This window comes from Mus musculus, chromosome 12 (genome assembly GCF_000001635.26).
Source record: "Mus musculus strain C57BL/6J chromosome 12, GRCm38.p6 C57BL/6J".
NCBI lineage: Eukaryota > Metazoa > Chordata > Mammalia > Rodentia > Muridae > Mus > Mus musculus.
In genome coordinates, this window is record NC_000078.6 from 93,426,076 (window position 1) to 93,450,785 (window position 24,710).

At 36.6% G+C, this 24,710-nt stretch overlaps 1 long non-coding RNA gene across 1 annotated transcript in view; it reads right to left on the reverse strand.

The window, feature by feature from the left end:
• The window catches only part of 4930559C10Rik (RIKEN cDNA 4930559C10 gene), a 28,367-nt gene extending 9,619 nt beyond the window's left edge, over positions 1-18,748 (reverse strand). The window contains exons 1-3 of the long non-coding RNA NR_126436.1: positions 18,639-18,748; positions 4,276-4,412; positions 3,270-3,374 (exon numbers count right to left, since the gene is read on the reverse strand). This is a non-coding gene — a long non-coding RNA (RIKEN cDNA 4930559C10 gene). The remainder of the gene's footprint in view (positions 1-3,269; positions 3,375-4,275; positions 4,413-18,638) is intronic.
• Between the last annotated feature and the right edge of the window lie 5,962 nt (positions 18,749-24,710).

Consider the following 24,710-nt stretch of genomic DNA (forward strand, 5'->3'; position numbering starts at 1 on the left):
GCTTCCCAGACATTAGAGCCTATTGCCATAAGTATTTGGTTACACAGTTCTCTTTTGAAGAACTACCTAGTTTGAGCTCAAGAGAGTTCCTTTTGATAAGAGTTTTGTTGTTCTTCCAGAAGACATTGAGTTTGGTTTCCAAGAGCAATGCTTCAAAAACAAAACAAAGAATAGGTAATATACAGTCATACGGATTCACTCATAAATATACATAAAAACATCCAGAGAAACAGAATGGAAATGGTAAGACATGTGTAAAACTTGAAGTCTCTTTTGTGTCATGTTTCTGTGAATATCAAGATGTGTTAAAAGGAGGTTCATGAAACTATATGTATTTTGTTGATAAAGCACTTGGGTAATTGTCTAGAGTTAATCCCCAGAACCAAATTAACTATTTAACTAATTAAATTCAAAAATAAAAAAAGTGTGCAGATGTGTGGAGTGTGTTGTTTCACCAGTGGGTCCATGGTTTTAGAAGTGCAGGCATTAAGGCAAGGATTTAATATTGCATATATTTCTTAATCATTTTAACTTTATTCTGTGAGTCTTGGTCTTTCAATGAATGGGGACTCATGAAGTAGCTAGGCCAGCTGGCTAGCCAACTCCAGAAAACTTTTACTCAGCCCACCACCAGCTTTTACTATCTCCTGGTCTTATGGATGCATAAAGTCATACATCAGGATTAAGTATTCAAGCACAAGTCTTCATGTTTGTGTATCAGACAATTTTTTTCATGAAACTATCTTCCCAGTTCAATCTAAGGGAGGTTTGATTTCCATTATTTCACTCACTTTAGATGCATAGTTATTTAATTTGAGCAGGGGCTATCCCATTACTAAATGATGGGAATACCTCAATCAAAGAGACAGATAGCCACTGCTCTGCAGGAAACAAGGTAAGAAGTAGCAATATCATATGGAACAAATTAGAAGACATGTATTAAACAGTAAAGAAGAGCATTAACTTTCCATAGAGTAATGTGTACTCTTCAGAGAAGAAATAAAGCATCAGTGAACTGCAGTAGAAGTAACAGTGTAGATGCTTAAAATCGACTTTGATAAGATTCTCCAGAAGAGTAGGGGGTGAGTAGGTTAGACAGAAGATGACACATAAACAATGTCCCAATTTCTGATGTCTGCCTGACGATTCAAGTGGCTCCAACACACTGATGGCATACTCAGTATATTAAGTATGTTGTGCAGCAGTAGGAGCCTTTTCAATCAATGTAAGTACCTAACAACCCCTTTAAACTGTAGACCAGAGTCTCAAATCATTACAGCAAGTACATAATATATAAATTGCCATGCTAAACCACCAACCAAAGAGTACACATGGTGGGACTCAAGGTTCCAGCTGCATATAACTAAGGATGCCTTAGTTGTCATCAATGGGAGGAGAGTCTCTTGGTCCTATGAAGGCTCTATGCCACAGTGTAGGGGAATGCCAGGGCCAGGAAGCAGGAGTAGGTGGGTTGGTGAGCAGGGGGAGTCAGGAGGGAGGAGGGGGTTTTCAGAGAGGAAACCAGGAAAGGGGAAAACATTTGAAATGTAAATAAAGAAAATACCTAATAAAAATGTAAAATAAAATAAAATTGAAATAAATTTGTCATACTTTGATAAATGGTTTGAGAAAGGTGTCCAGGGCTGCACTTGGCTTGTTTTCTTTATTTTTCAATGTGCTGAATTTTTGTAAGGTCCTTTTTTATCTCATCTCTAGTGAACGCTGTGCTTATGAATCTGCTTATTTGAGGCCCCTGACAAATAGCATCCAGCTCTGTTTGTGACAATTGCCAGAAGGATAGTCTGCACGATGCATTTTGATATCTTTTAATATGTGATAAATGCGGCCCTGTGCTGAGTTTACATAACACACCTGGTGCAGCAAACCCACACAGCTGTTAGCAGGTGTGAACACTTGTTTTCCAAGGTCTCTGGTGTTTTGCTCTTTTGAGTCAGCTTCCTAGGTGTACTGCAGCTGCTAAATGAGTCCAACTCATCTTAATAGCAGCACTGCCGATGTGCGTGCTTTCCATTGCTGCTCAAATTGGAACAGCCCAGCAGGACTGAAAAGTGACTTTGCAGTTCATCTGGGATTGACCTTCCCAGACTGAGAACCTGATTTCCTGAATACATATGTACTGATTCTGGGGCTTTTGCCAAAACATAGAGCCTGGTATCCAGGAATGCATTTATAAGTATCAGACCTTGCTGGAGAAGAATATTCATGAACTGGAAAACTGCCCAGATTTACCCAAGAATAATGTTTAGGCAATCTGAACAAAAGAGACAGTTTCTTTGGGGCATCAGAGAGTACAGAAGGCTCAAGATTCATCTAGCAAGATCCAAAATCTACTGTCTCCTTCGGGCTACTATTTCTACTGCAAAACCCTTATCTCTACACCTAGAGGATTAAGATCTCATATTCCTCATAGGAGTTAAACTTTCCATAAGCTTTTAGGGGAAACTACACTCAAAGCACTTTTGATATTGATTCCTGTAGTTGTCTTATCATTGCCATAAGCATTGTGGTCATTGAACAGCGTGTAGGATGTGTTTGACAATGTAAGCAGACAGTACTGGATCCTTCTTTGTGGCAGAGAAGAGTTTTCTAGAGATGAATACCCACAATGACTGATAAAAATCTCAACATGGTAGAACAAAATATGGAAGCTAAAACAACTTCTGATGGTTAGAGAGAAAAACCCACAAAATATGTTCAAGTGGAAGTCAGTTTGTTAAATAGTGAAAGATTAATAAAATCCATTGAACTTTCCCCATTAATGCATTTTGAGAAGAGGAGATATATCATGAAAACTTTGAGTAAGAACAAGTCCTAGGAAATGCTGCGTGATGCTTGCCTAGCAAGTTCAAGGCCCTAGGTTTAATTGGAAGTATACCACAAACAAATCAAAAGCAAGAAATAATATGAAGTTAGCAGGTGACAATATCCTGGATGTTAAATTTCATATGTGTATGACTAAAATCAAACCAATCCTACCCTAAAAACAAAGGAGCAAAGGTCCAAATGACACTTATTACCATGAGTGTGACAAATAATTAAATCATGGAAATACTTGGTAAATCAGGGGTTAAGCAGACGAGGAAGAGGTATAATTTCTTGACTTTACACAATCTTATTATTTTTGGCCAAAACCTTCTTAGGCATGTTTACTAATTCTTTATGCAGTGTTATTTTTCAGTGTTCTCATAATCACCAGAGAAGATTAAGATCAAATGCTAGAGCTGATTTTTAAAAGAACAGTCACTTACTTTTGTTCTCAAGCCAATTTTAGCATCCTTTCATGTTCTTTATAATTAACATCTTGGCTCAGATTATAGCTTCCTCTCCCCTGGATGTGTCAAACACTGATGTCACTGTGAAAAGGATAGGCAGACCTCAGCCAGAGCAAATGGCACCCAAGGATGGCAAGGTTGTGGGAAAGAAGTGACATTGTCAGTTGGTTACCACTTTTAATCACAAAATTCCTATACCAAAGTTCCTTCTGCTTTGTTCTATTGTTAATATTGCACTATAAAAACAAAGGTCACTGACTACATAGTCAACAGAACGCTATTCTGTTCCTTTTACTGGAGAATTGTTTTGAAGTTGTCTAAGGAGGCAGGGTGAGATACGGCTTGATGACTGCTTAATTAAACAAAATACAGAAGTGAAAACCTAAAACTCAAGAATTCATATATTATTATAACACACACACACACACACACAGGATGTGTCTTTGTGTGTCTACATCTGTTTAATTTGTATTTATTTTCAAATATGCATTTTCTTGAATTTTCCCCTAAATAATGTTTTCTCTTTTTAAGATAAAGGAGGAAAGAATAATTTTTGAGATTATGAGTATTTTTTAAGAACAGCAAGCACTTACGGCTGAAAAGTATAGGGCTCACTTGAAAACATTTGACAGAAGTCTTTGTTGTAAAAGAAAATAGACATGTTTCCTCTATGTTCATAAGAAGGCCATTCTCATTACAGTAAAGCAGAAAGAAAGGGAAGGGTTAGTTGATAGAATACCTGAGACTGACTTTCCTCACAACACTACTCTTTCCTCAAGAGTTTTCTTGTCTAGTTCCATTGCTATCATCATTATTCATCTTACTTCTATTTAATGTCAGACCAAATTATTCTTTACTAGATCTTTACATATTTGGAAAGGACCAAAATTTCTACAGTTTTCACCTTGTTGCATAGATTTTATCAGTGTCCACATTTCGTTATGGTCATAAATTTCATAATTGTCATAATTATCAAATATACCATACTTCCTGATAATAGGTCTTTAGGGGAGTAAACCAATTCCAACTTTGGACACGTTTGCAGTCATAAGTGCCATACGATTTTCTAGGCTGAGTGATCAGTTTCATGAACAGAGCAGAGAACCCGAATAGCTGATCCTTGACAAAAAGATAAGGGGAGTTTATTAGCAAACCATCCATTCATTAGAGCATTGCAGCAATCATAGGCAACTCTAAGGGAAATGTACAAATGTGGCAATACAGTATTTATCATGCTAATATTGAAGCCAGGTTCACTCTGAAGACGACATGAAAGCAAACTCCTCTATAGGGAGACAGCAATGAAGAATTATGCAACAAATCTATAAGAACGTGGCAGATAACTACATTGAACAAGGGTTACTTCAGCTTACTTCTAATTTGATCATGCTTAAGAGAAAACTATGGTAGATTTTATTTGAGGCCATAAATAATCTTGAGAACGTATATTGTTAATTTGCAAAACCTTGTTTGTTTATTAAACGGTTGGCATGGTAGGTACAATTTTCATTATTGTTTTAAATTCCTTGACTTAATTTATACTATAACCTTATTTGATACATTTCCACAATAAGGGCACTAAATGTTAATAAGTCTACATAATGTCTTCAGGTTTATGGCATTTTTAATTTGTGTGGAAACTCATAGATTTTTAGAATAGTATGGTTAAAAAGTACTTCATATATTATTTCTCAAAAATCCTTAAATTTTACCAAATTGCAAGAAATTGAGTCTGGGATTTTAATGACTTGCCTTGAGCCATTTAAACAGCTGTGCTTCCTGCATGCCAGCTCCAAAGCCCACGGGGAGTGCTAGTGGTGCGATTATACTGGAGTACCTGTCTGCATAGGTCAATGTTAGATACTCTACTTTTCTTACTGCTTTTACACACACGCACACACACACACACACACACACACACACACACACACACACATACACACAGTCTGCTTGGAAAGTTAGGTTTTGATCACACATACTACGCGATTGTATAAGACTATAAAACTATGAGAGACCATCTTTTTCTGTTATCAAAAGCATCTTCCCATTCCATCCTTTATAGTCAGCAGCATTTGAAATCTTCTTTCACACTTCTTGACATACTGGTAGGTTATAGTAAGAGAGGAGAAAGTCAATTTAATTAACAGAAGCACAATAAGGTCTAGAATATCCTTTTACCTTTTTATTTCCACTAAGTTAAAACTTTGGTAACATTGACACTCTTAAATCAAAAGGAGAGAATTTCTTTTCCAAATAGTTCCTAAAAGTGAATATAGGCAATATTTTACTCTCGGGTTTTAAAAATGTTTTTCTTCTACTTAGAAATCACGAGGCCTTCAAATAAATGTTTCTGTGTTATTTTCCACTGACAACTATGTGGAAGATGTGTATGTTCGTATAACACATACTCAAATCGATGCAAACTGTCATTTTTCTTGTGTAGAGTTTACTGTATTTTTCAGGGAAAGATGGGTATGCAGAAATGATGTATTAATTCCAAAATCCCATTCTTTTCTTACATTGAATATTAAACAGATTTTGAAAGAGGGGTCTGGCTCTATACAGCATAGACTTTAAGGGCATCAAATTGATGGAGGCTGAAGACTCGAGATCATCACCAACATGCCTGCAGCTTCTGCTAATTCTCACAGTGAGAGGGAGAATTAGAGAAACCCAGACCTAATGTTTATTATCAGACACTAAATACAACACTGCACAAAATCAATAGATTAGAAATACAAACAAGGTCCCAAGCTCTCTTGGTATATCTTGAGGTTGGGGAAGTTAAGGAAAAATCATGTAATGTATTTGATGTAATACAGTCATTTCCCCTGGAGAATAAGAAATGGTAAAAATATGACATTAATGTTTCACAAGTTTAGTAAGAGTTTTCCAAGCCTCTGCTGTTTCCTTACTTATTAAACACTACAAATAATAGTGATAATTTCATATATTTTAAGAAGCTTTGATGTCTATAAAGGAATGATACATGTAACAGCAATTTACACAGATCACATAATAAGTCCCAATATTATTAAGTAACTAAAATGTCATCTAAAAGATATTGTGATCAGCTACTAGAGATCAATGAACTAGACCATAAAGACAAATGGAATATGACAACATCCTTAAGTAAATCAACATATATTAGGAAAAAGAATGTCTTCATAAAAATTCAACAAAAAAATTGTAGGTTTATTTTGCTTACAATGACCTATCACAGTATTTTAGCAGCACAAGAAGTAGCCATATCCTGCTCTAAAGGCGGAGACAAAATGAAAGGGGAGACTTCTTGCATGTATCTAAGAAGACAAAGAAATCTAAAACAAGAGCTCTTATATTCACATATAACAAAAACAACAATAGTTTAACTTAATGTTTTTAAAAGTATAAAATTATTTCTTTCCTCACTGAAATGTGTTCAGTGAATGTGCGAATTCTGTATATCTCAAAATAAGTGGGCTACTTCACTTATAAAAGTTTCAAATACGTTTGGCTCCCAGGCTAATAAATTGCACAGGTATTGAGGTACAATTCACTACTTTAAGAGATCTGCCTATCAGGGCAAAGTCCTTTTATTCATTTTAATTTTTTACTTATGCCTTGTTTCTGGGTTGTTGATTTTGGATGAAATTTCCCCATCACAGAGTACAACACAAGAAAAATACAATACTATGTAGAAACAATAGTGACAGAAAAGGAGTTCTGAGGTGGTAATGTTTTTAAAGCAATAGATTGAGTTATACAAACTTTATAATTACCCTTTAGAAGAAAAGCCAGGTCAAATTTTAGTTCAATTAACCTCTAGAGTGTCTCATTAATCAAAACCCACTTAAAGTGATTTTCTCATTCTAAGCACACCGCAATGTGTAATGTGCTGTTTATAAATACCCAGGAAGCTCGCTGCAGTAATGTCACAGTAGTCAATTTTTGTTGTTTCTGCTTATTCAATTGGTTTTGGTTTTCTTTCTTTGCTCTGTCTTTGGAGGCATTTATGAGGAAAGGACTACTTGATCATTTCATGGTACATATCTCCGTGTTTACCAGTCCACTGATTTAAGAAATATGAGATACAAAAAGGGAAGTGAGTTTGAATTTTAAATGTGTAAGTCATGGTAGACAAGCAGCCCAGAGATTGTATCAATGCCATCACATCAGTGATAGATTTCAAATAAGGAAAAAAAAAAAAAAAAGGAAGCAGATGGGAACAGTGACATCTGCCTTCCTTAACATTTATGCCTTGAGTTAGACTTGGCTGAAGCAATAATCTCAAAGCTTTCCCACTCTGACCATCATGTACTTTCAAGTAGCCCTGAGGAAAAAATGTCACATCTGTAGGTCAAGACAATTTTAAAAAGCAACGTGTTACACTGCATTATGAGTACAATATACAAATTTCCATGAGAGGGAGAGAAATAATTACATTTCTCAAATCAGAATAAACTGAACTCCTTTCACTGAATCTGTTGTTAGGTATTCTCTACTCTTTGCTATAAGAGCATGTTTACAGCAAAGTCAGCTAGACAGGCAAAGGATTGAAATTTTGAGGATTTATAAGACGAGAAGGTGAGGCTTGGGAGACAGCTCAGCTGGTAAAATGGTGTGCCCTCCAAATATGAAGAGCTTTGTTTGATCCCCAGAAAGTACATAAATTAATGCATTGTGACTCCTGCTGTAATCTCAACTCTGAATAGATGAAGACACAGCTATCTCTGGGAATAACTGCCCCGCATAAATTTACCAATAAGCCACAGATCCTAGTCTGAGACATTACCTCAAAAAAAAAAAAAAAAAAAAGGAAATCGGCTCTTGAGTAAGAGTTATTGAGCTTCCATACACATGTCTACATAGATGCATGCACAACTGGACACACTTGTACACACTCACATATACCACTACACACATTAAATATAACAGGAAATGATTACAGATGAATTGAAATAAATAAATAATAGGTTATTGATTTGCACAATATATTATCTCTATTACTGCAATTATTTCTGATAATTCAGATAACCTGAATTATATATAGATGAAAGTACTATAAAAGAAACAATATTTGGTAACAAAATGATACTGATCAATTAAGGGTTATTATTGTGATAAAATTCATATATTTAATCCGAAGTAATATGTAAATGTATAAATCTATAATAATACTTGGATACATAATAAAATTTTATATTTGCATATATATTCGTTTCATATATATTTGCAGCTTACATTTTACCCATAATCTGACCCATAGAATAATGTTTTGAAATTTAAAAAGGCTCATTGAATGTTTATTGATTCTGTATTAGGTAGGTTAATAGGCTCAGAGCAGCAGGGAAAGGGAAAGACATTCTTTCTGTCACAGCAAGTCATACTTAGTTGAACTGGAATGGCAATGTGTGGAGCTTAGTGTTTACTTTTCACTAAGGCTGATAAATAATGACTTCAAGTAAGGATGAACATGAAAATCTAAATCTCATCTAACACATTTGGGAGACCCCTGTTGTTGACTGTAATTACCTCTCCAGAATCAATGTAAATGGTTATGCACTATTGTTACTAACTCAGGAAAGCTCAAATTGTTAACACTTTCCCAGCTAAAGATAGCTGTTAGTAAACTATATGGCTTATATTAATTAAAATGAAGATGTAAGATTTTACTTCCTATATTAAATATTTCTAATAACTCCTCCAACTGCCTTCTTTGTTACACCGTTTCCTGATAATTTCCAATTCCAAGAAGAAGTGATTCATTAGTACACAGTTGAGACTGAATGGGGCATGCATGTACCAGGTATGTAGGAATATGTGGTGTTTATGGAAGGATGTTTCATTTTAGTAAAGATTCTTTATAGTGTCTGAAAGAAGTCCTACATATGATTTAACTTTTAATGTCAGTCATATAATGGTGTAATGATGTTTGGCAGGTAAATTATTAGTAAAATTCACAAAGTTGTTAACTTTATAAGAACACTGTTGTCCTTTGAGGTATAATTTTTCTGATTAAGAAGCAAAGAGATGACCTATATTTACTTACAGTACCATTTGCAGTTATTGTCAGATATAAAATACCTTGAGAAACTAAAATGTTAGAAGGTATGCAAGATATACTCCAAATCAACTATTATGCTTCTAATGAGTTTATCTGAAGAACAGTTGTAGTGGGTCTAAGAAATGATCTTTGCCCATATACAAGACTCTGCAAAAATGTACCATGGAGCAAGGACATTAATGCCTGCCACAGAAAATGTGAGGTCTTCCTCATTTATTGTCCCATATGGTTATCACTCTCAAATCTTTTCTTTATTTCAGCTGCATCTCTCCCAGAAATCTGACTTGTAGAAAGTCTTTCTTAACTAAAACAAAAGTGAGTGTGGCCCCTGAGAATACAGTAAGGCAGATTAAATTTCAGGACAAATTGTGAGAGAAGAGAAAGTTCTAATTTAAAGTAATACTATTTAATCTGTCTTTTGAATACACACACATACACACACACAGATACACACACACACACACCTTCTTTCTGTTTTCTACATGTACGTTTTGAGTCATGGTCTTGGAATGGTGGATAGTTGTTTTTTTGTTGTTGTTGTTGTTTGTTTGTTTTGTGTTTTTGTTTGTTTGTATTGATACCAGGCTATGGCAATTCATCAATGGACTTTTGTCTCCAATGTTCACACTTCTTTAAATTCAAAATCCAGTACCTCAGCTAAGAGTACATGAAACCACATTCTACTTGGCACTCTAGTTCAGCTAAGTAGCCTTTGCTGTGCTACAATGACTTTCTTCTTTCTTTCTTTCTTTCTTTCTTTCTTTCTTTCTTTCTTTCTTTCTTTCTTTCTTTCTTTCTTTCTTTCTTTCTTTCTTTCTCTTTCGATTTTTTGAGACAGGGTTTCTCTGTGTAGCCCTGGCTGTCCTGGAACTCACTCTGTAGACCAGGCTGGCCTCGAACTCAGAAATCCACCTGCCTCTGCCTCCTGAGTGCTGGGATTAAAGGCATGTGCCAAGGCACCCGGCTTCTTTATTTTTGAAAAAAAAAAAAAAAAAGGATTTTATTTGGCTTACTCATTGATTCACTGTACATTATCAAAGGAAGTCGTGACAAGATTTCCAGATTTCCTTTTCTTTTTTCCTCTTATTCTAATAATCTTTTTTTACAGTCCACACTTTATCCCCCTTCCAACCCACACTCCTACTGTTCCATATCCAACACCTCCTCCATGCCCCCCCTTTTCAAGAGGATGTCCTTACCCCCAACACACACACCCCACCAGATCTCCATACCCCCTGGGGCCCCAAGTCTCAGAGGGGTTAAGTGCATCTTCTCTGACTGAGTCCAGACCAGGCAGTCCTCTACTGTATACATGTTGGGGGCTTCATATCATCTTGTGTATGATGCCTGGTTGGTTGTTCAGTCTCTGAAAGATCCCAAGGGTCCAGGTATAGTTGAGATTGCTAGCATTCCTATGTGGTCGCCCTCATCCTCAGCTTCTTCCAGCTTTTCCCTAATTCAGTAAAGTGGGTCACCAGCTTCTCTCCATTGGCTAGGTATAAATATCTGCATCTGTTTCAGTTTTTTGTTGGGCCTTTAGGAGGGCATCATGACAGGCCCTTTTTTGTAAGCACAACATAGCATCGGTAATAGTGTCAAGCCTTGGGGCCTCCCCCTGGGCTGGATCAATGACTTTCTTAAAACAAGTAGCCTTTTCCTTTTGTTTGAATTCATTGACTTGACTACAACTTCATAGCTATATACCTTTCCACTTCTCTATGTATTTAGAATACTAGTGTTTTATTCTGTTAAGCATACCTTTCTTTTAGGTTGATTTTCTTTCCTTCTTGAGACATTTTTCTGAAAAATATATCCTCCTTCAATCCTTTCCTTTGTGAACTAAAGTCCAGCATGGTTATTTTGTCCCAACTACTCTATCCTGGTTTTTCTTCTTTTTACTGATCTGTGTATAAAATTCCTAAGTACTTCCTGCTTCAGTTACTCTAATTTTATTCTGCCTCATTTATTCTAGTGTATTTTTATCTATAGAGTTTATGGATTATATTATAATGAAGAAGAGGAGCTACATAATGAGCAAATTAGTAAAAAGGAGCTAACTTCCTTCTAAGATAAGCACAGAAAACTGTAGCTGAAATTTTTATAATGATATTTTAATGAGTATAATTTGGATGCATATGTTTACAGATAATATTGGCAACTTTAAAGTATATAAAGCCTTGAGAACAAGTTCTGGGTATTAAGAGATTGTTGCCTTCAGTGATGAAAATTTGGTAAAGTTCTCCAATGATTCATGTACTTTTATTTTAAGATTGCCTCAGATAGTTGAATTTGTCTTACTTGGGTTGTGATGACAAGCTTATTAATCTCAATAAACAATGGATCCTAGGAATTTTATTATTGGTTTCTTACTTAAAATGAGTCATTGTATTTTTGCCTTTACTTCCATACTTTTCACAGAAACTTTTTTCATGTGATTCAATTCTATAGAACATAAAATGCAGATTTAATGACATGTTTAATTTTCAAATTAGATTCTAAAGATCAAGTGAAATTCTATAATAGTCTTTTTTTGGTTTGTCATCCACATTTAGAGGACAGAGTGCAGATGCTGAAGACCCAATGCATGGGAGGATCTCTAGCTACTTGGAATAAACTCGAGTGACTGGAATAGTCTAACCCTATCCTCCCGTCTGCATTGGAGATTCAAATGAGTATCCAGGAATCCATTTCAGGCTTAAGTCATTAAAATATCTTTATTATTTGAAAGAACATGTGTGGGCAACTCTTAAGATAGAATATAAATAAATAAATAAATAAATAAATAAATAAATAAATAAATAAATCACTATAAAAAAGAAGTAATAAAACTTAGAGAAAGCAAAGAATTTCCTGAAAAAATCAGTATATTATTATAGTAAGTGGAAATAAAGGAAATTATTTTTTCTTGAGGACAGACTAAGTAATATATCAACCTTTCTGTCCCATGCCTTTTGTTCCTCTGTTTGACATATGGCTAACACATAAGAGTCGATGTGAAAATTCATAGACGACCCACAGTGGGCTAAGTAGTACCAGGACTGATAAAGAGACAAAGCTATATTCTGCTACATCTTTAAAAAAATGTTGATTCACAGAAACGTCCTGATACATAAATCTTCATTAAGAAATTCTCAAATATTAGACTTATTGATGAAGTCTGTATCTGGAAACAGAAGGTTACACTCAGTGTCATGTCACACTCTGATTCTAGTTCCCATCCCTTCCTTGATAACTAGTACCCTGATTTCTAGGTGGATTTGCGTTGTCTTCCATTTCTATTTTGATGTATACATTTAAAAACACACAGGACATTGTTCACCCATTCAAGAGTACTTGAATAGTTTTCCAATGGTGTTTTTACAAGTAACAGTACTTCTATAGATATTCTATTCTTCTATTCCACTGCTTAGGAGAAATGTGTAAAGTTTTTTTTTTTTAATTTTCAAATAACTTATTTCTCTTGATATGACTTTTCCTATATAATACAAAGGAATTTTTAAGTCTGAAAACTAAAAATGAATCCATCTTACTGGATAGGTATTTTATAACTGTATCCCATTTTTCTTCTCAAATTTACACTAAACTAATTTTTTAAACAGTGTCTTACACTCTAATTTTTCTTATGATCCTTCTATGAACCAAAACTGAAGGTTTTAATGGTCAAATTGATCTGACCTATCTGGTTCTTATGTCAAAATTCCCCAATAATTTTGAGATATAATCAAGAAAGAGACATAAGTGTGGTTAGGGTATCTCTCTACATCCTTCATTACACAAATGAAATGCCTTCTAATTTAGATTGAGTCACCTCTCTCAATGATGAGATGTACATAAAGAAAACCTTCATCCTTTGTCACATTTCTTAGTCATTTTTCCAGAAATGCCTTGTTGATCCATTATTTCTCTGCTTGTTTACTATAGGTTGTTTAACAAGTGCCATCTCTTTTCTAAACAATAATTATTAATGTGTTAGAAGATAAAACTGACACCATCTGTGTTTGCTTCTATCAAGAATGTCCCTCAGGTAAAGTTAAAAACACAAACCACTATTCCCCTCTATATATATTCCAAAGATATATTTGCTAATACCTGTTTATCAAGGCCATATATAAAATCTATTTTTTTATGCTGTGGTTATTCATCAGTCCTTACCTCCTACTCGATCAATCAAAGCAGTTGACATATCTGATGATAACTTCTTGTAATCTAATTTCATACTTGGCTTCCAGGACATTTCTCCTGTGCCTTTCCTCTTCCACTTCTTACCACTATTATCATTAATATTTCACTTCCCTGATTGCTTCTTCTCATCATGTATGTCTCTTAAAATGAGACTACAGCATAGTCCTTGAAATTCTTCTTTCTTATCCCTCTCTAACTTCACAGTGTCTTGACTTCAGGTCTCATCAACATCCTGAAAGTTCTAAAATGTATCTCTTTTCCTGTATTTGTTAATTTTTTTTTTTACACTCCATGTTTTATTCTGCACCCCCAGATCCAACCTCATACTGTTCCACATCCCATACCTCCTCCCCATACCACTATCTCTACGTGGATGTCCCCACCCTTCACCCACCAGACCTCTAAACTCCCAGCCCCCCCCCCCCCAGTCTCTTGATTGTTAGGTGCATCATCTCTGAATGAACACTTACCAGGAGGTCCTCTACTCTATGTGTGCCGAGGGACTCATATCAGCTGGTGTATGCTGCATGTTTGGTGGTCCAGTGTTTGAGAGATCTTGGGGTTCCAGATTAATTGAGACTGCTAGTCCTCCTACAGGGTCACCCTTCTCCTCAGTCTCTTTCAGCCTTCCATAATTCAACAATAGGGGTCAGCTGCTTCTGTCCATTGCTTGGGTGCAAATATTTGCCTCTGACTCTTTCAGCTGCCTGTTGGGTCTTCCTAAGTGCAGTCATGATAGGTCCCTTTTTGTGAGCACTCCAGAGCCTCAGTAATAGTGTCAGGCCTTGGGACCTCCCCTTGAGCTGGATCCCACTTTGGGCCTGTCCCTGGATCTTCTTTTCTTCAGGACCCTCTCCATTTCCATCCTTGTAACAGGAACAATTATGGGTCAGAGATGTGACTGTGGGATGGCAACCCAGCCCCTTACTTGATGTCCTGTCTTTCTCTTGCATACAGAAAATGTGGTTCATTTACACAATGGAATACTACTTAGCTATTAAGAACGAGGACATCCTGAGTTTTGCAGACAAATGGATAGGAACTAGAAAGTATCACCCTGAGTGAGGTAACTCAGACAGAAAAGGACAGGCATAGTATATACTCACTAATAAGTGGATATTCAAAGAGTACAGAATACCCAAGATACAGTCCACATGACTCAGAAAGGTCAAGAAGCTGAAGTGCCCAAATGAGGATGCCTCAGTCCCACCTGGGGGGATGAAGAAACCAATCACAAGTGGGGAGGGAGGGAGGGACCTTGGAGAGAAAATGAACTGGGTATGGGTGGGGGCAGGGGAGACAAGAATCAGATCTAGTACTGGGAAAAGGACTGAAGTCCTGAGATCCAGCAGAAAGAATGGAAACAGACAACCTTAAGGGGTAGGTGGTTGGTGGGACCCTCCAGAGACATAGTGGTGAGAGACTCGGGACTCAAAGGGAGAAATCTTAGATGAAATGCCTGACAGTAAGGAGAGGGAACTCATAGAGCTCTTTTCCCATCTTTTATCTTGATTTTCAGTCTCATATTTCATTGACCCTGCTCACATCTCTCCACCTATATGAATGTGATCTGAAACTTAATACGCCTCAAACAGAAAACATGTTCTTATTTTCAGATCTTGTTATGTAGTGAGACTCTGGGAAGCAATTAAAAAGAATAACAGAAAACAGCACACAGAGATAGAGAGGTATCAGAGATATTTAATGATTACTAGTTTTTTTGTGATACCTACTTTATTTGAAATTTCATTTTACTTTTTCAATCCCTTTTGCTTTTGTTAAATTAATATATTTTTCATGACCTTAAGATGTATATCTTAGCAAACATGATAAAATGCACAGACTTACCCTACTATCCATAAAACAGAAGGACTTATTATTCTGATATACGAAAATGCCAATAGGAAGAGTAGAAGATAACCTGGGTTGTCAGGATTTGACCCATTTTCTCTATGTGGTGTACCAATGGAAAGAACAAACATTTTCAGTCTTAGTCCAAGCCATGCCCCAGCTTCCATGTATACATGACAAACAAGGTCCTTAACAGTGACCTGATTCTTGTCTTAATTAGTTCTCTGATCTTCCCTACTCTCATTTTCACTTGCGCCTTTGGGGTGAGTAAGGTTACATTTTCTGATGCTCTAGAAACATGCCAATAATTTTCCTAATTTTAGAACTTGTTAGATGAGTCCATCTTCCTATAAAACTCCCCTTATGTCTTTTGTCAAACTTTCATTTAGAGACAAACATTTAGAGACTTTCATTTCAATGACCCTGTCTGAAATGGATCCCATGATTTATCTGCTTTCCTTATTTTCACAATGAATATTTTTATTATATGCTTGCTAAAATACTCTAAAATGGAGTTAATTTATTTGTTTCTTTGCATTTTTTTCTTGTCCCATTAAGGTATCAATAATTGTTTACTTACAGTGTCCCTTCCAGTATTTAACCATGCTTGATAGGTGCTTGTTCTTTGAATAGTACTGGACATATTGATGAATGAGTAGGTATATATAAATATAAATGTTTCTTACATAATTGCCTTTTGGAAGACAGTAGTAGAAACCTAAAATCTCTTAATTATTTTGTTGCTAAATATATTCAGAGTGACAAAAGCCTGGAAACTGATCACATGACATCATTATCTGTGTGTTTATGGGAGATAGTTTTTAGAAACATTTACAAAGGTATTTGATTTATTATAAAGCTATGCATCCATTATTGGGGAAAAGTGTGGTAATTATCTTCCCTGGAACAAAAGGAGGTGATACAGTTGTCAATATATAAATTCTAATAGTTTCATGAAGGATTTCATGGTTTGATTTTGTTTTCTTGCTTGTATCTTTTGTCCAAATATTGAAAGTTATGGAAGAAATTTCCAAATTGAAAATGAATAATTAATGGATCAATGATATGCACAGCTAGAGCAGTGTTGATTGGTATTACCAACTTCTTGCTTTTCTTTTACTAAATCCTCCAGCTCATATTGGGACCTTAGAGTTAGGCTCAGTGATAAAGAAATTGATAACAGTAGGAATATGTCTGGATGTCTAAATATGTCTGGATGTCCAACCTCCCAATGTGACCACATTGACTAAGTCTCTTCATTGTTCTCCTATATTCCTTGCCATTGAATAGTCCTTGTCTTTGTTGACTCTTGAGCTTAATAAACCACTGCTGCAGAGTTACAAAGTATAATGTTAGCTCCAGTAAGGAGGGCTAATTTGAAGACTGAACACCATTCTGTTGTTAACTCATCATGTGGATTCAAAAGGGAGTCTATGAGGGATGATATAAAACTTCATAGGATTCATTAAGTGGCTATGACCAGAGTAAAGATAGATATGTGAAGAGCAGTGGCTTTGCTAATAAAGTCTCAAATATGAAAATGAGGAGTACTCTGAAGAATGTTCACTAAAGGCCATGCACATTCCTCAAATTTTTGAAACAGGTTGGCACAATGTTTTACAGAATGCAAAATTTAAAAAATATACATTGTGGTTTATTTGAAGAAATATATTTAATTTAATTTAGATTATGTGGATAGAATAACAAATTTCTGATTAATTAAAAGGGGAAACAGATACAAGTCAGGATCAATTATTAAGAGGATTGCATAACGAATTGATATTTCTACAAAAGGTGTGCTCATGAAAATAAGATGAAGCATGAGTCAACCAGCCCCATGCTAAGGAGATAGTGGTGGATTGAGCCAAGCCAGGGAGCAGGACATACAAACCATGGGAAAGATGCCTTGAGGGTACCATGTCCATCTTCCAGGATTTTTCTTATCTTTCCCACCCAGAGATGCAAGAGTTCTAAATATTTCAGTGAAAAACACATAATGAGGTCACTGCCTATCACTGCTCTCAATTTCTTCCCTCTTTGCTTTCCCATGGAGTATACTTTAGGATTCTCAGCCCTAAGAAGTGGCTAATGAGGATAGCTGTGACCCAAGAGGTTATGCAAAAGCTAAGCAAGATGTAGATTGGTGGCATTGGTGATGTTGTAAGAGTCCTGAAGTTTTGCACAAATGTAACCGGTTTGGGGTCATAATGTGTATGGTACAGATAATGTTTTCCATTGGTGCATTTTCTGCTGTTTAGAAAACCTTGTTTGGTACACTGGTTCCTTTGCAAATCATCCATCCATGAAAGTAATTTGATTGGCAAATTATGGTCATCAATACTTGAATTCCTAAGTCAGATCCATTACTGTGGGTAAAAAAAAAAAAAAAATTGAACTGATTGAAATTGAAAGACAGCCTTTCTTCATGTGGTACTCCATTTTAACATTTAAGAATTTACCTTGGTATCTACATGATATGTGCCTCATGTCAACAAGAAAATGAAAATATATTATCTTCATTAAAACTCAGAAATAAAATATACTTCCTTCCCCAAAAATAGAAGGTGTGAGATTGAGAAATTCCAGGCTCCCTGTGGACAAATATCCTGACTCTACCCTTGATCTGGCTGGCATCAATACAACCGGTCTGTTGTGAAAATTCACATACATCTGTGAAGAGATGGACTGCTCTCTAGGAAGCCCAACTAAGACCATGGGAAAACAAAACCACTTCCAAAGATTACAGGTTTGACTTAGAAGAACCCAAAGAAAACACAGTGTGGTGTGAAAGTTATGGTCTGGGATGGCTCTGGCTGGCTTCATTTAGGTGATGTGGCTTGCGCATTCCACTCAGACCAAACACCTTGCCCTGCTTGCCTATTAACAAGTGAAGTCCTTCAGGTCTCTAACAGACTTGGATTTACTGTGATGTGTTAACTACTCTTTAAGCAGCAAAGTAGGAGGGCAAATTAGAAAGAGAACTCTGAGGGTGAGAAATTCTCAGAAGCCAGCTTTTAAAACACACTGCTGTTTAAGTAAAGCTGTAAAAGAAATCCATGTTGCCTGTTTCTGAATAGAGAATCCAGTCATTACAAGAGCATATTTCTCTGGTTTGTTCTCAGAATGAGAATACATTACTAGAGGAATTTTTAATAAAAAAGTATAGGCCTCTTAACCCTCTGCCCCCTCATCATGCACAGCCTTACTTCCTCTCATAACTGGCCCCCTCTGCCTCTTTTTCAATTTGTGATACTATGTAACTTTACCTGTGAGGGAGCTAAGGGTTTTCTTCCCCACGGCAACAATGTTCATGGTGAAGTTCCTTGGACATCTTGAACTTTCCCCTTTGGAGAGAATTCTGTCATGCACAGAGAGGAACACAACTCACATGGGAACTGTGTGTAGAAGAACTCCCTGCAAATTGGGTGATAGCTTCTAAAGTAAGTTTCTTTTGCTTTGTGACTTCATAAACCCTCCTGTATTTACACGGGGATGTAGCAAATTTGTGCTGGTTTGTCTCTCTATGGGCCACCTCTCTTTCTGTACTGGCTAGTTTTGTGTCAACTTGACACAGGCTGGAGTTATCACAGAAAAAGGAGCTTCAGTTGGTGTGGAAAGCCGGTACGTGCTGCGAGCAATCGCGTGTGTGCCGCCAGTAATCTCTGAGGAGAGCCGTGTGTGCTGCGAGCAATCGCCATTATAAAATGGTGCGGGCCTCCGCTGTGCCTAACTAGTAAACAAGCCTTGTACGCAGGTGCAAGAGTGAATTCACTCCTAGTCACTCCCATTCTCGAGGTGTAATAGTGGGGTGATGGGCAAGCAATGAATCGGGAGCTGTCACGCCATATCAGGTGCTGAAACGTCACGCTGTGGGTTATAAAAGCAGCGCCATTTTCCTGGTTCGGAATCTTCCTGAGAAACAAGCAATAAAGCTCTTGCCGGGGAAGATTCTGGTTTGTTGCGTCTTTCTTGCCGGTCGAGCAGGACGCAATAAGTTGGGAAAATGCCTCCAGGAGATCCAGCTGTAAGGCATTTTCTCAATTAGTGATCAATGGGGAAAGACCTCTTGTGGGTGGGACCATCCCTGGGCTGGTAGTCTTGGGTTCTATAAGAGAGCAGGCTGAGCAAGCCAGGGGAAGCAAGCCAGTAAAGAACATCCCTCCATGGCCTCTGCATCAGCTCCTGCTTCCTGACCTGCTTGAGTTCCAGTCCTGACTTCCTTGGTGATGAACAGCAGTATGGAAGTGTAAGCTGAATAAACCCTTTCCTTCCCAACTTGCTTCTTGGTCATGATGTTTGTGCAGGAATAGAAACCCTGACTAAGACACTTTCCTTCTGTTGTGTTTTATTAAAAAAAAAAAAAAAAAAAAAAAAAAAAAAAGAAAGAAAAGAAAAGAAAAGAAAGGAAAAGAAAAAGAAGGCATGGATATGTTTGCTGGATACAAGGTATGGTGTGGGGGAAGGGGTGCTCATGGTGAGGCTTCCCTTTCTGCTGAGGTAGCATCCACAGGATGGGTATAGTATAGACTAGAGTTTATTTATGGTATGAGGATGGGAGTTGTGGGGATAGTAGAGACAGAGAACGGCAGAGAGGGGAGAGAGAGAGAGAGAGAGAGAGAGAGAGAGAGAGAGAGAGAGAGAGAAAATGAACACATGGAGAGGAGAGGAGGGAGGGGAATGGGGAGAGAAGGAACAGAAGGTAAAGCAGGCAAGAGAGCAAGAGAGTGAAGAAAGGGCAAGCAGCCCACCTGCCTGTTGCCAGGTAACTGTAGGGCAGAGCATAGAAGAAATGCTAACACCTTCTCTCTCTCTCTCTCTCTCTCTCTCCCTCTCTCTCTCTCTCTCTCTCTCTCTCTCTCTTTTTAAATCTTTTAGCTTGTCTATGCCTATACCCGTTTCTCTATCCATCTTCTTTAACAGCAGAGTAAGTGTTGAAAAATTACTGGCAAGTGTAGTCTTCAGTTACCTGTAACTTAGTATTTTCTCTATTACAGAGAATGTTACTGGTATTAAACATTTCTGCTATATCTATTGACGTGTTGGTCCTTCGAAGGATACTCTGATTTGTTTAGAGTTCCACACCTATTTGTTTCAAATGTAAACAATGCAGAGGTAAGTATTACATTTCACAACACTCCTTGTCTTATTGTTTGATTCTTTAACTGAAAGCACAGTTTTGACAGTTAGAACTAGGAAAAAGATGCTTTTCTCTCCTCTCCTCCTCCCCTTCCTCCCCTTCCTCTCCCCCTCCTCTCCTCCTCCTGAGTCTTCCCCCACCTTTCTTCCTCCTCTCTTTTCCACTCCTCTCTTCTCCTCTCCTCTCCACTCCCCTCCCCTCCTCTCCAGTCCCCTCCTCTCCACTCCCCTCCCCACCTCTCTGGTCCTCTCCCCTCCTGTCTCATCTTTCTTCTTTTTTTCCATCTACCCTTTTTTTTATAGGATCTTGCCATGTGGCTCATTCTAGCCTTAATTTTTTCTCTCCCTTTATTTACTTTTCTGTGACTTCACTATTCTGCTGCATTCTTCTGATAGCTTATTCAACACTCACCCTAATTTTAACTTTCTGAATTCCTTCTTCTTATCCAATACCCATCACTAAATACACTTATTTAATCTATACTTGGAAGAATAAATGACAGATCCCTGGGAGCTGATTAAGTGAAACAAATATTTACATGCCTTTCGATTTACATTGTAATATTATATCACTGAGTCTTTTATTGCAGGCAAACTAACATGTTTTCTTTTCTGATTTTATTAAGCTATAAATTCAGTGCTGGCAAGATAGCTCAGCGAGTAAGAGCACTGATTGTTCTTCCAAAGGTACTGTGTTCAAATTCAGCAACCACGTGGTGGCTCACAACCACCCGTAATGAGAGGTGACACCCTCTTTTGGTGTGTGTGAAGTCAGCTACAGTGTACTTATGTATAATAATAATAATAATAAAAAATCGTTGGGCTAGAATGAGCGGGGTTGACCGGAGTGAGCAGAAGTCATAAAAATTCAATCACCAACAACCACATGAAGGCTCACAACTATCTGTACAGCTACACTGAACTCTTTTAAAAAAGATATAAAATACAATTTGTACTAAGCTATCAATAACAGAAATTGAAGACACTATTTTGCTGTCTACTAAAAAACAAACAAACAAGCAACCTATAAATCCAAATTTAAGGCCAAAAGAGTTACATTTCTTCAGTACAATCTTATATGACACAATACAGACATTTTGAATGACCCAATAGAGACAATAAGTAAAGAAACTGTGTAACTCCAGGGCAAGAGTAGGCTTGAGGATGGCTTAGATTAATCAGTTCTCTACAGTCACCATGTGGGTTCTAGCAATAAAACTCAGGCCCTCGGAATGAGTGCTAGGTAGCTCTCACTGCCACACTGCCAAAGGGTTTATTTTAATATACTTATTTTAATTTTTCTTATTAATCTAGACATGTAACACTTATGTTTGCATTTTCTGCAATATTAAATATGAGATATTTCTGCTCTGTGCAAATATTGTACAGTCTATACATGCATAAAATCTCTTGTAAAGACTCCAAGACTTTCATTTCTTGAGTAGTGAATCAGAGTGTTTTTGGGAACCTGGGAATTGGGGAAGGTGAGCATCCCTTATAAACGAAAGTAGGAAATTGTGTATAGCATTAAGTAATTGGCAGGTTCCTATGAAATGGGCTAAATATAATATTTAGTTATAAGTGGAATCTTGCTTAGATCACCCTAAGTGAATTTGTGTGTGTGTGTGTAAATAGCAGAGAACTATAACTGAAATTGGAATATTATCAGTAACCAAGGAATATTAGTGACTTGTCAAGGTACTTCTGGTTCCATGGACAGTTATGTGTTTGAACACTGAAAACATTGTAAGCTTAAGTCTGTTATTCTAAGTAAATTCTATTATTGATTCATTTGGATGATGTAGTTTTGGTGCTTAATTTTTTTATATGTCATATAGTTGGGAATAATAATTTCATTTATATGTGACTATTTCTTCTACATGATATCCATTGCTAGTTTACACATACATTTATTTACCAAGTGGTGGGCACATACTTAATACGCTTAGTGTTACGATGAATCTACACACATGGTTGACATGACATCTAGTAGTGGAGTGTTTATGGTTCTATTCTTCTCCATTCTCTTTCTCTGCACCTAAAGGGATTACACTTCAAATTCTTCTGTATTTCACTTATGTAATGATTTGGAAATGGACTCTCTCCCAAAGAAGTGTGTGCCAAAGATTAGGTCTCTAGCCTACTGCCCTATTGTCTGATGGTGGAACCTCTAAGAAGTGAACCATATTCGGTAATTGAAACTGAGACCTAAGAGGGGTTAATGGGATACCATCTCATTTTCTTTCTGTTTGTCACTCTTCAAGAGTTGAGCAGCACTGATCCATGCTGAGCTCATGCCTATGATGGAATAGATTGTCACAAGCCCAAATCAATGGTATATATACCTATAGACTAAAACCATGATCCAATTTAAAACTTTCCTCCATTTCAAGTTAATTATATCACATATTGTGTTATCATAATTGAAACCTGGCTAATTCAACCAAAAATATGAACTTCAATGTACCTTTTCAAGCCTACCAAAACTTTTGTTCAGGCCAATAAATATCATTGTGTACTTACCTGATACCATCTTGCTATTGCATTCTTAACATGTCTTATTTAGAGAGTCCTCTATCCCTATTTTGTACCTGAATGTGATTTTCCTATTTACCTACAGTATGTCTGTTTCACTAGAGAGGAATTTTTTATCATTAAATAAAAATCATCTAAAAGTTTAGAGTCAACAAATGAAAGATAAACATCATTTTGCTCATATTTATTATAGGCATGATATTTTGAAACACCTATACATTGTTGAATGGAATTAAGTTGCTGAATCCAATGTTCAACATTCTGATTAGTGAATGATCAAACCTGAAATTCTAGATTAAAGAGAAAAGCATAGAGAAATATTTCCTCTAGTGGATCTACTAAACCTGAAGCATGTTTTAACTATAATAAAGTCAAATCTGTGCTTTTACTATCTGCATCTCAACGCATTCTGTGTGGAGCGAGTGCAGATAATCATTTTAAAAACAGTACAGGAAACACTCATTTGTTTCCTGTAATCATACAACTACAAAATGTACTGGTATGCCAAACACATGGGAAGTTGTTTTTCATGCCCAGAACCTGCCAGGCACATGGAATAATTTGCAAAAACACATTTGGTAGTGCTATGTGGATTTTTAAAAATATTCCATGTGTGGTAGCTCTTGTGATACATAAATCAAACCAACCTGTGTTTAAATGTGTATTGAATTCACTGCAGAATCCTTTTTGCATAATGTACTTTTGAACAAGGCCATTCTTTTTCCTAAACATTCTTCACATGAGAACAGACCTGTGTTAGTCTCCTGAGCATAGGTGATATCTGCTGTATTTATTATTTAGGAAATTTTTGGAAAAGGCATCAAAATTTTATGAGTGTACAAATGTTTCCAGAATCCATTACCTATAGCTACACTCTAAATAGTCCTATTCCCTTCTGTGCTGCTACTATTTCTCCAATTCATACCCAATGAATGCATTCCCTTTATTTGCATAGATTAAACTAATTCACTTAACATTGACTCCTCCTGTCTGCCTTGGAGCTACATTTTGGTAGAAGCTGCTGGCCCAGTTCTGAATTGACTATTCCATACACTCATGCATCAAAATGCCCATACACTAGAATTTCACTCCCCTTTTCATCATGAAGTGGAAAGTCAAGACACAACTATGAGGGTTTTTATTATGTGATTCCGAGCCATTTCAGAACAGACCACATGGAGAACAGAACGAAGGCATGTGGAGAAGAGAACACAGATATTTTTTACTTCAAAGAACATGGTAAGGTATAAATAAGCCACTCTCTTGCCATCACTTACATGTATTTATTACCTTTTAAAAGTGGCCGGGAGTACTAAAATATAAGTGAAAGGAACTGTTCCCTCCTGCATGTACTCAAGTATGCCCAGCAGAGAACATTGTGCATGGTTGAGTGTTTGTTGTGTCAGTTCAATTACCTAGTAGAGGCATATTTGTTCAACAAATCCAATAATGTATGTATATATGCTTATTATACAAAAGCATAAAATGCCCTCTGTGCCTTTTTTAACTTAGTAATTTTGTGCTTATAAAATTTTGAGATTTTTTTTCCCTTCCTTGGGATGTAAATCCATCTGCATCGTTTGCTTCAATTTGGTTGGGTGTTCGAGAATCATCATCCTATTCAACAGTCTACTGTTTTATTTAATTAAAAATACAAGTAACTTATG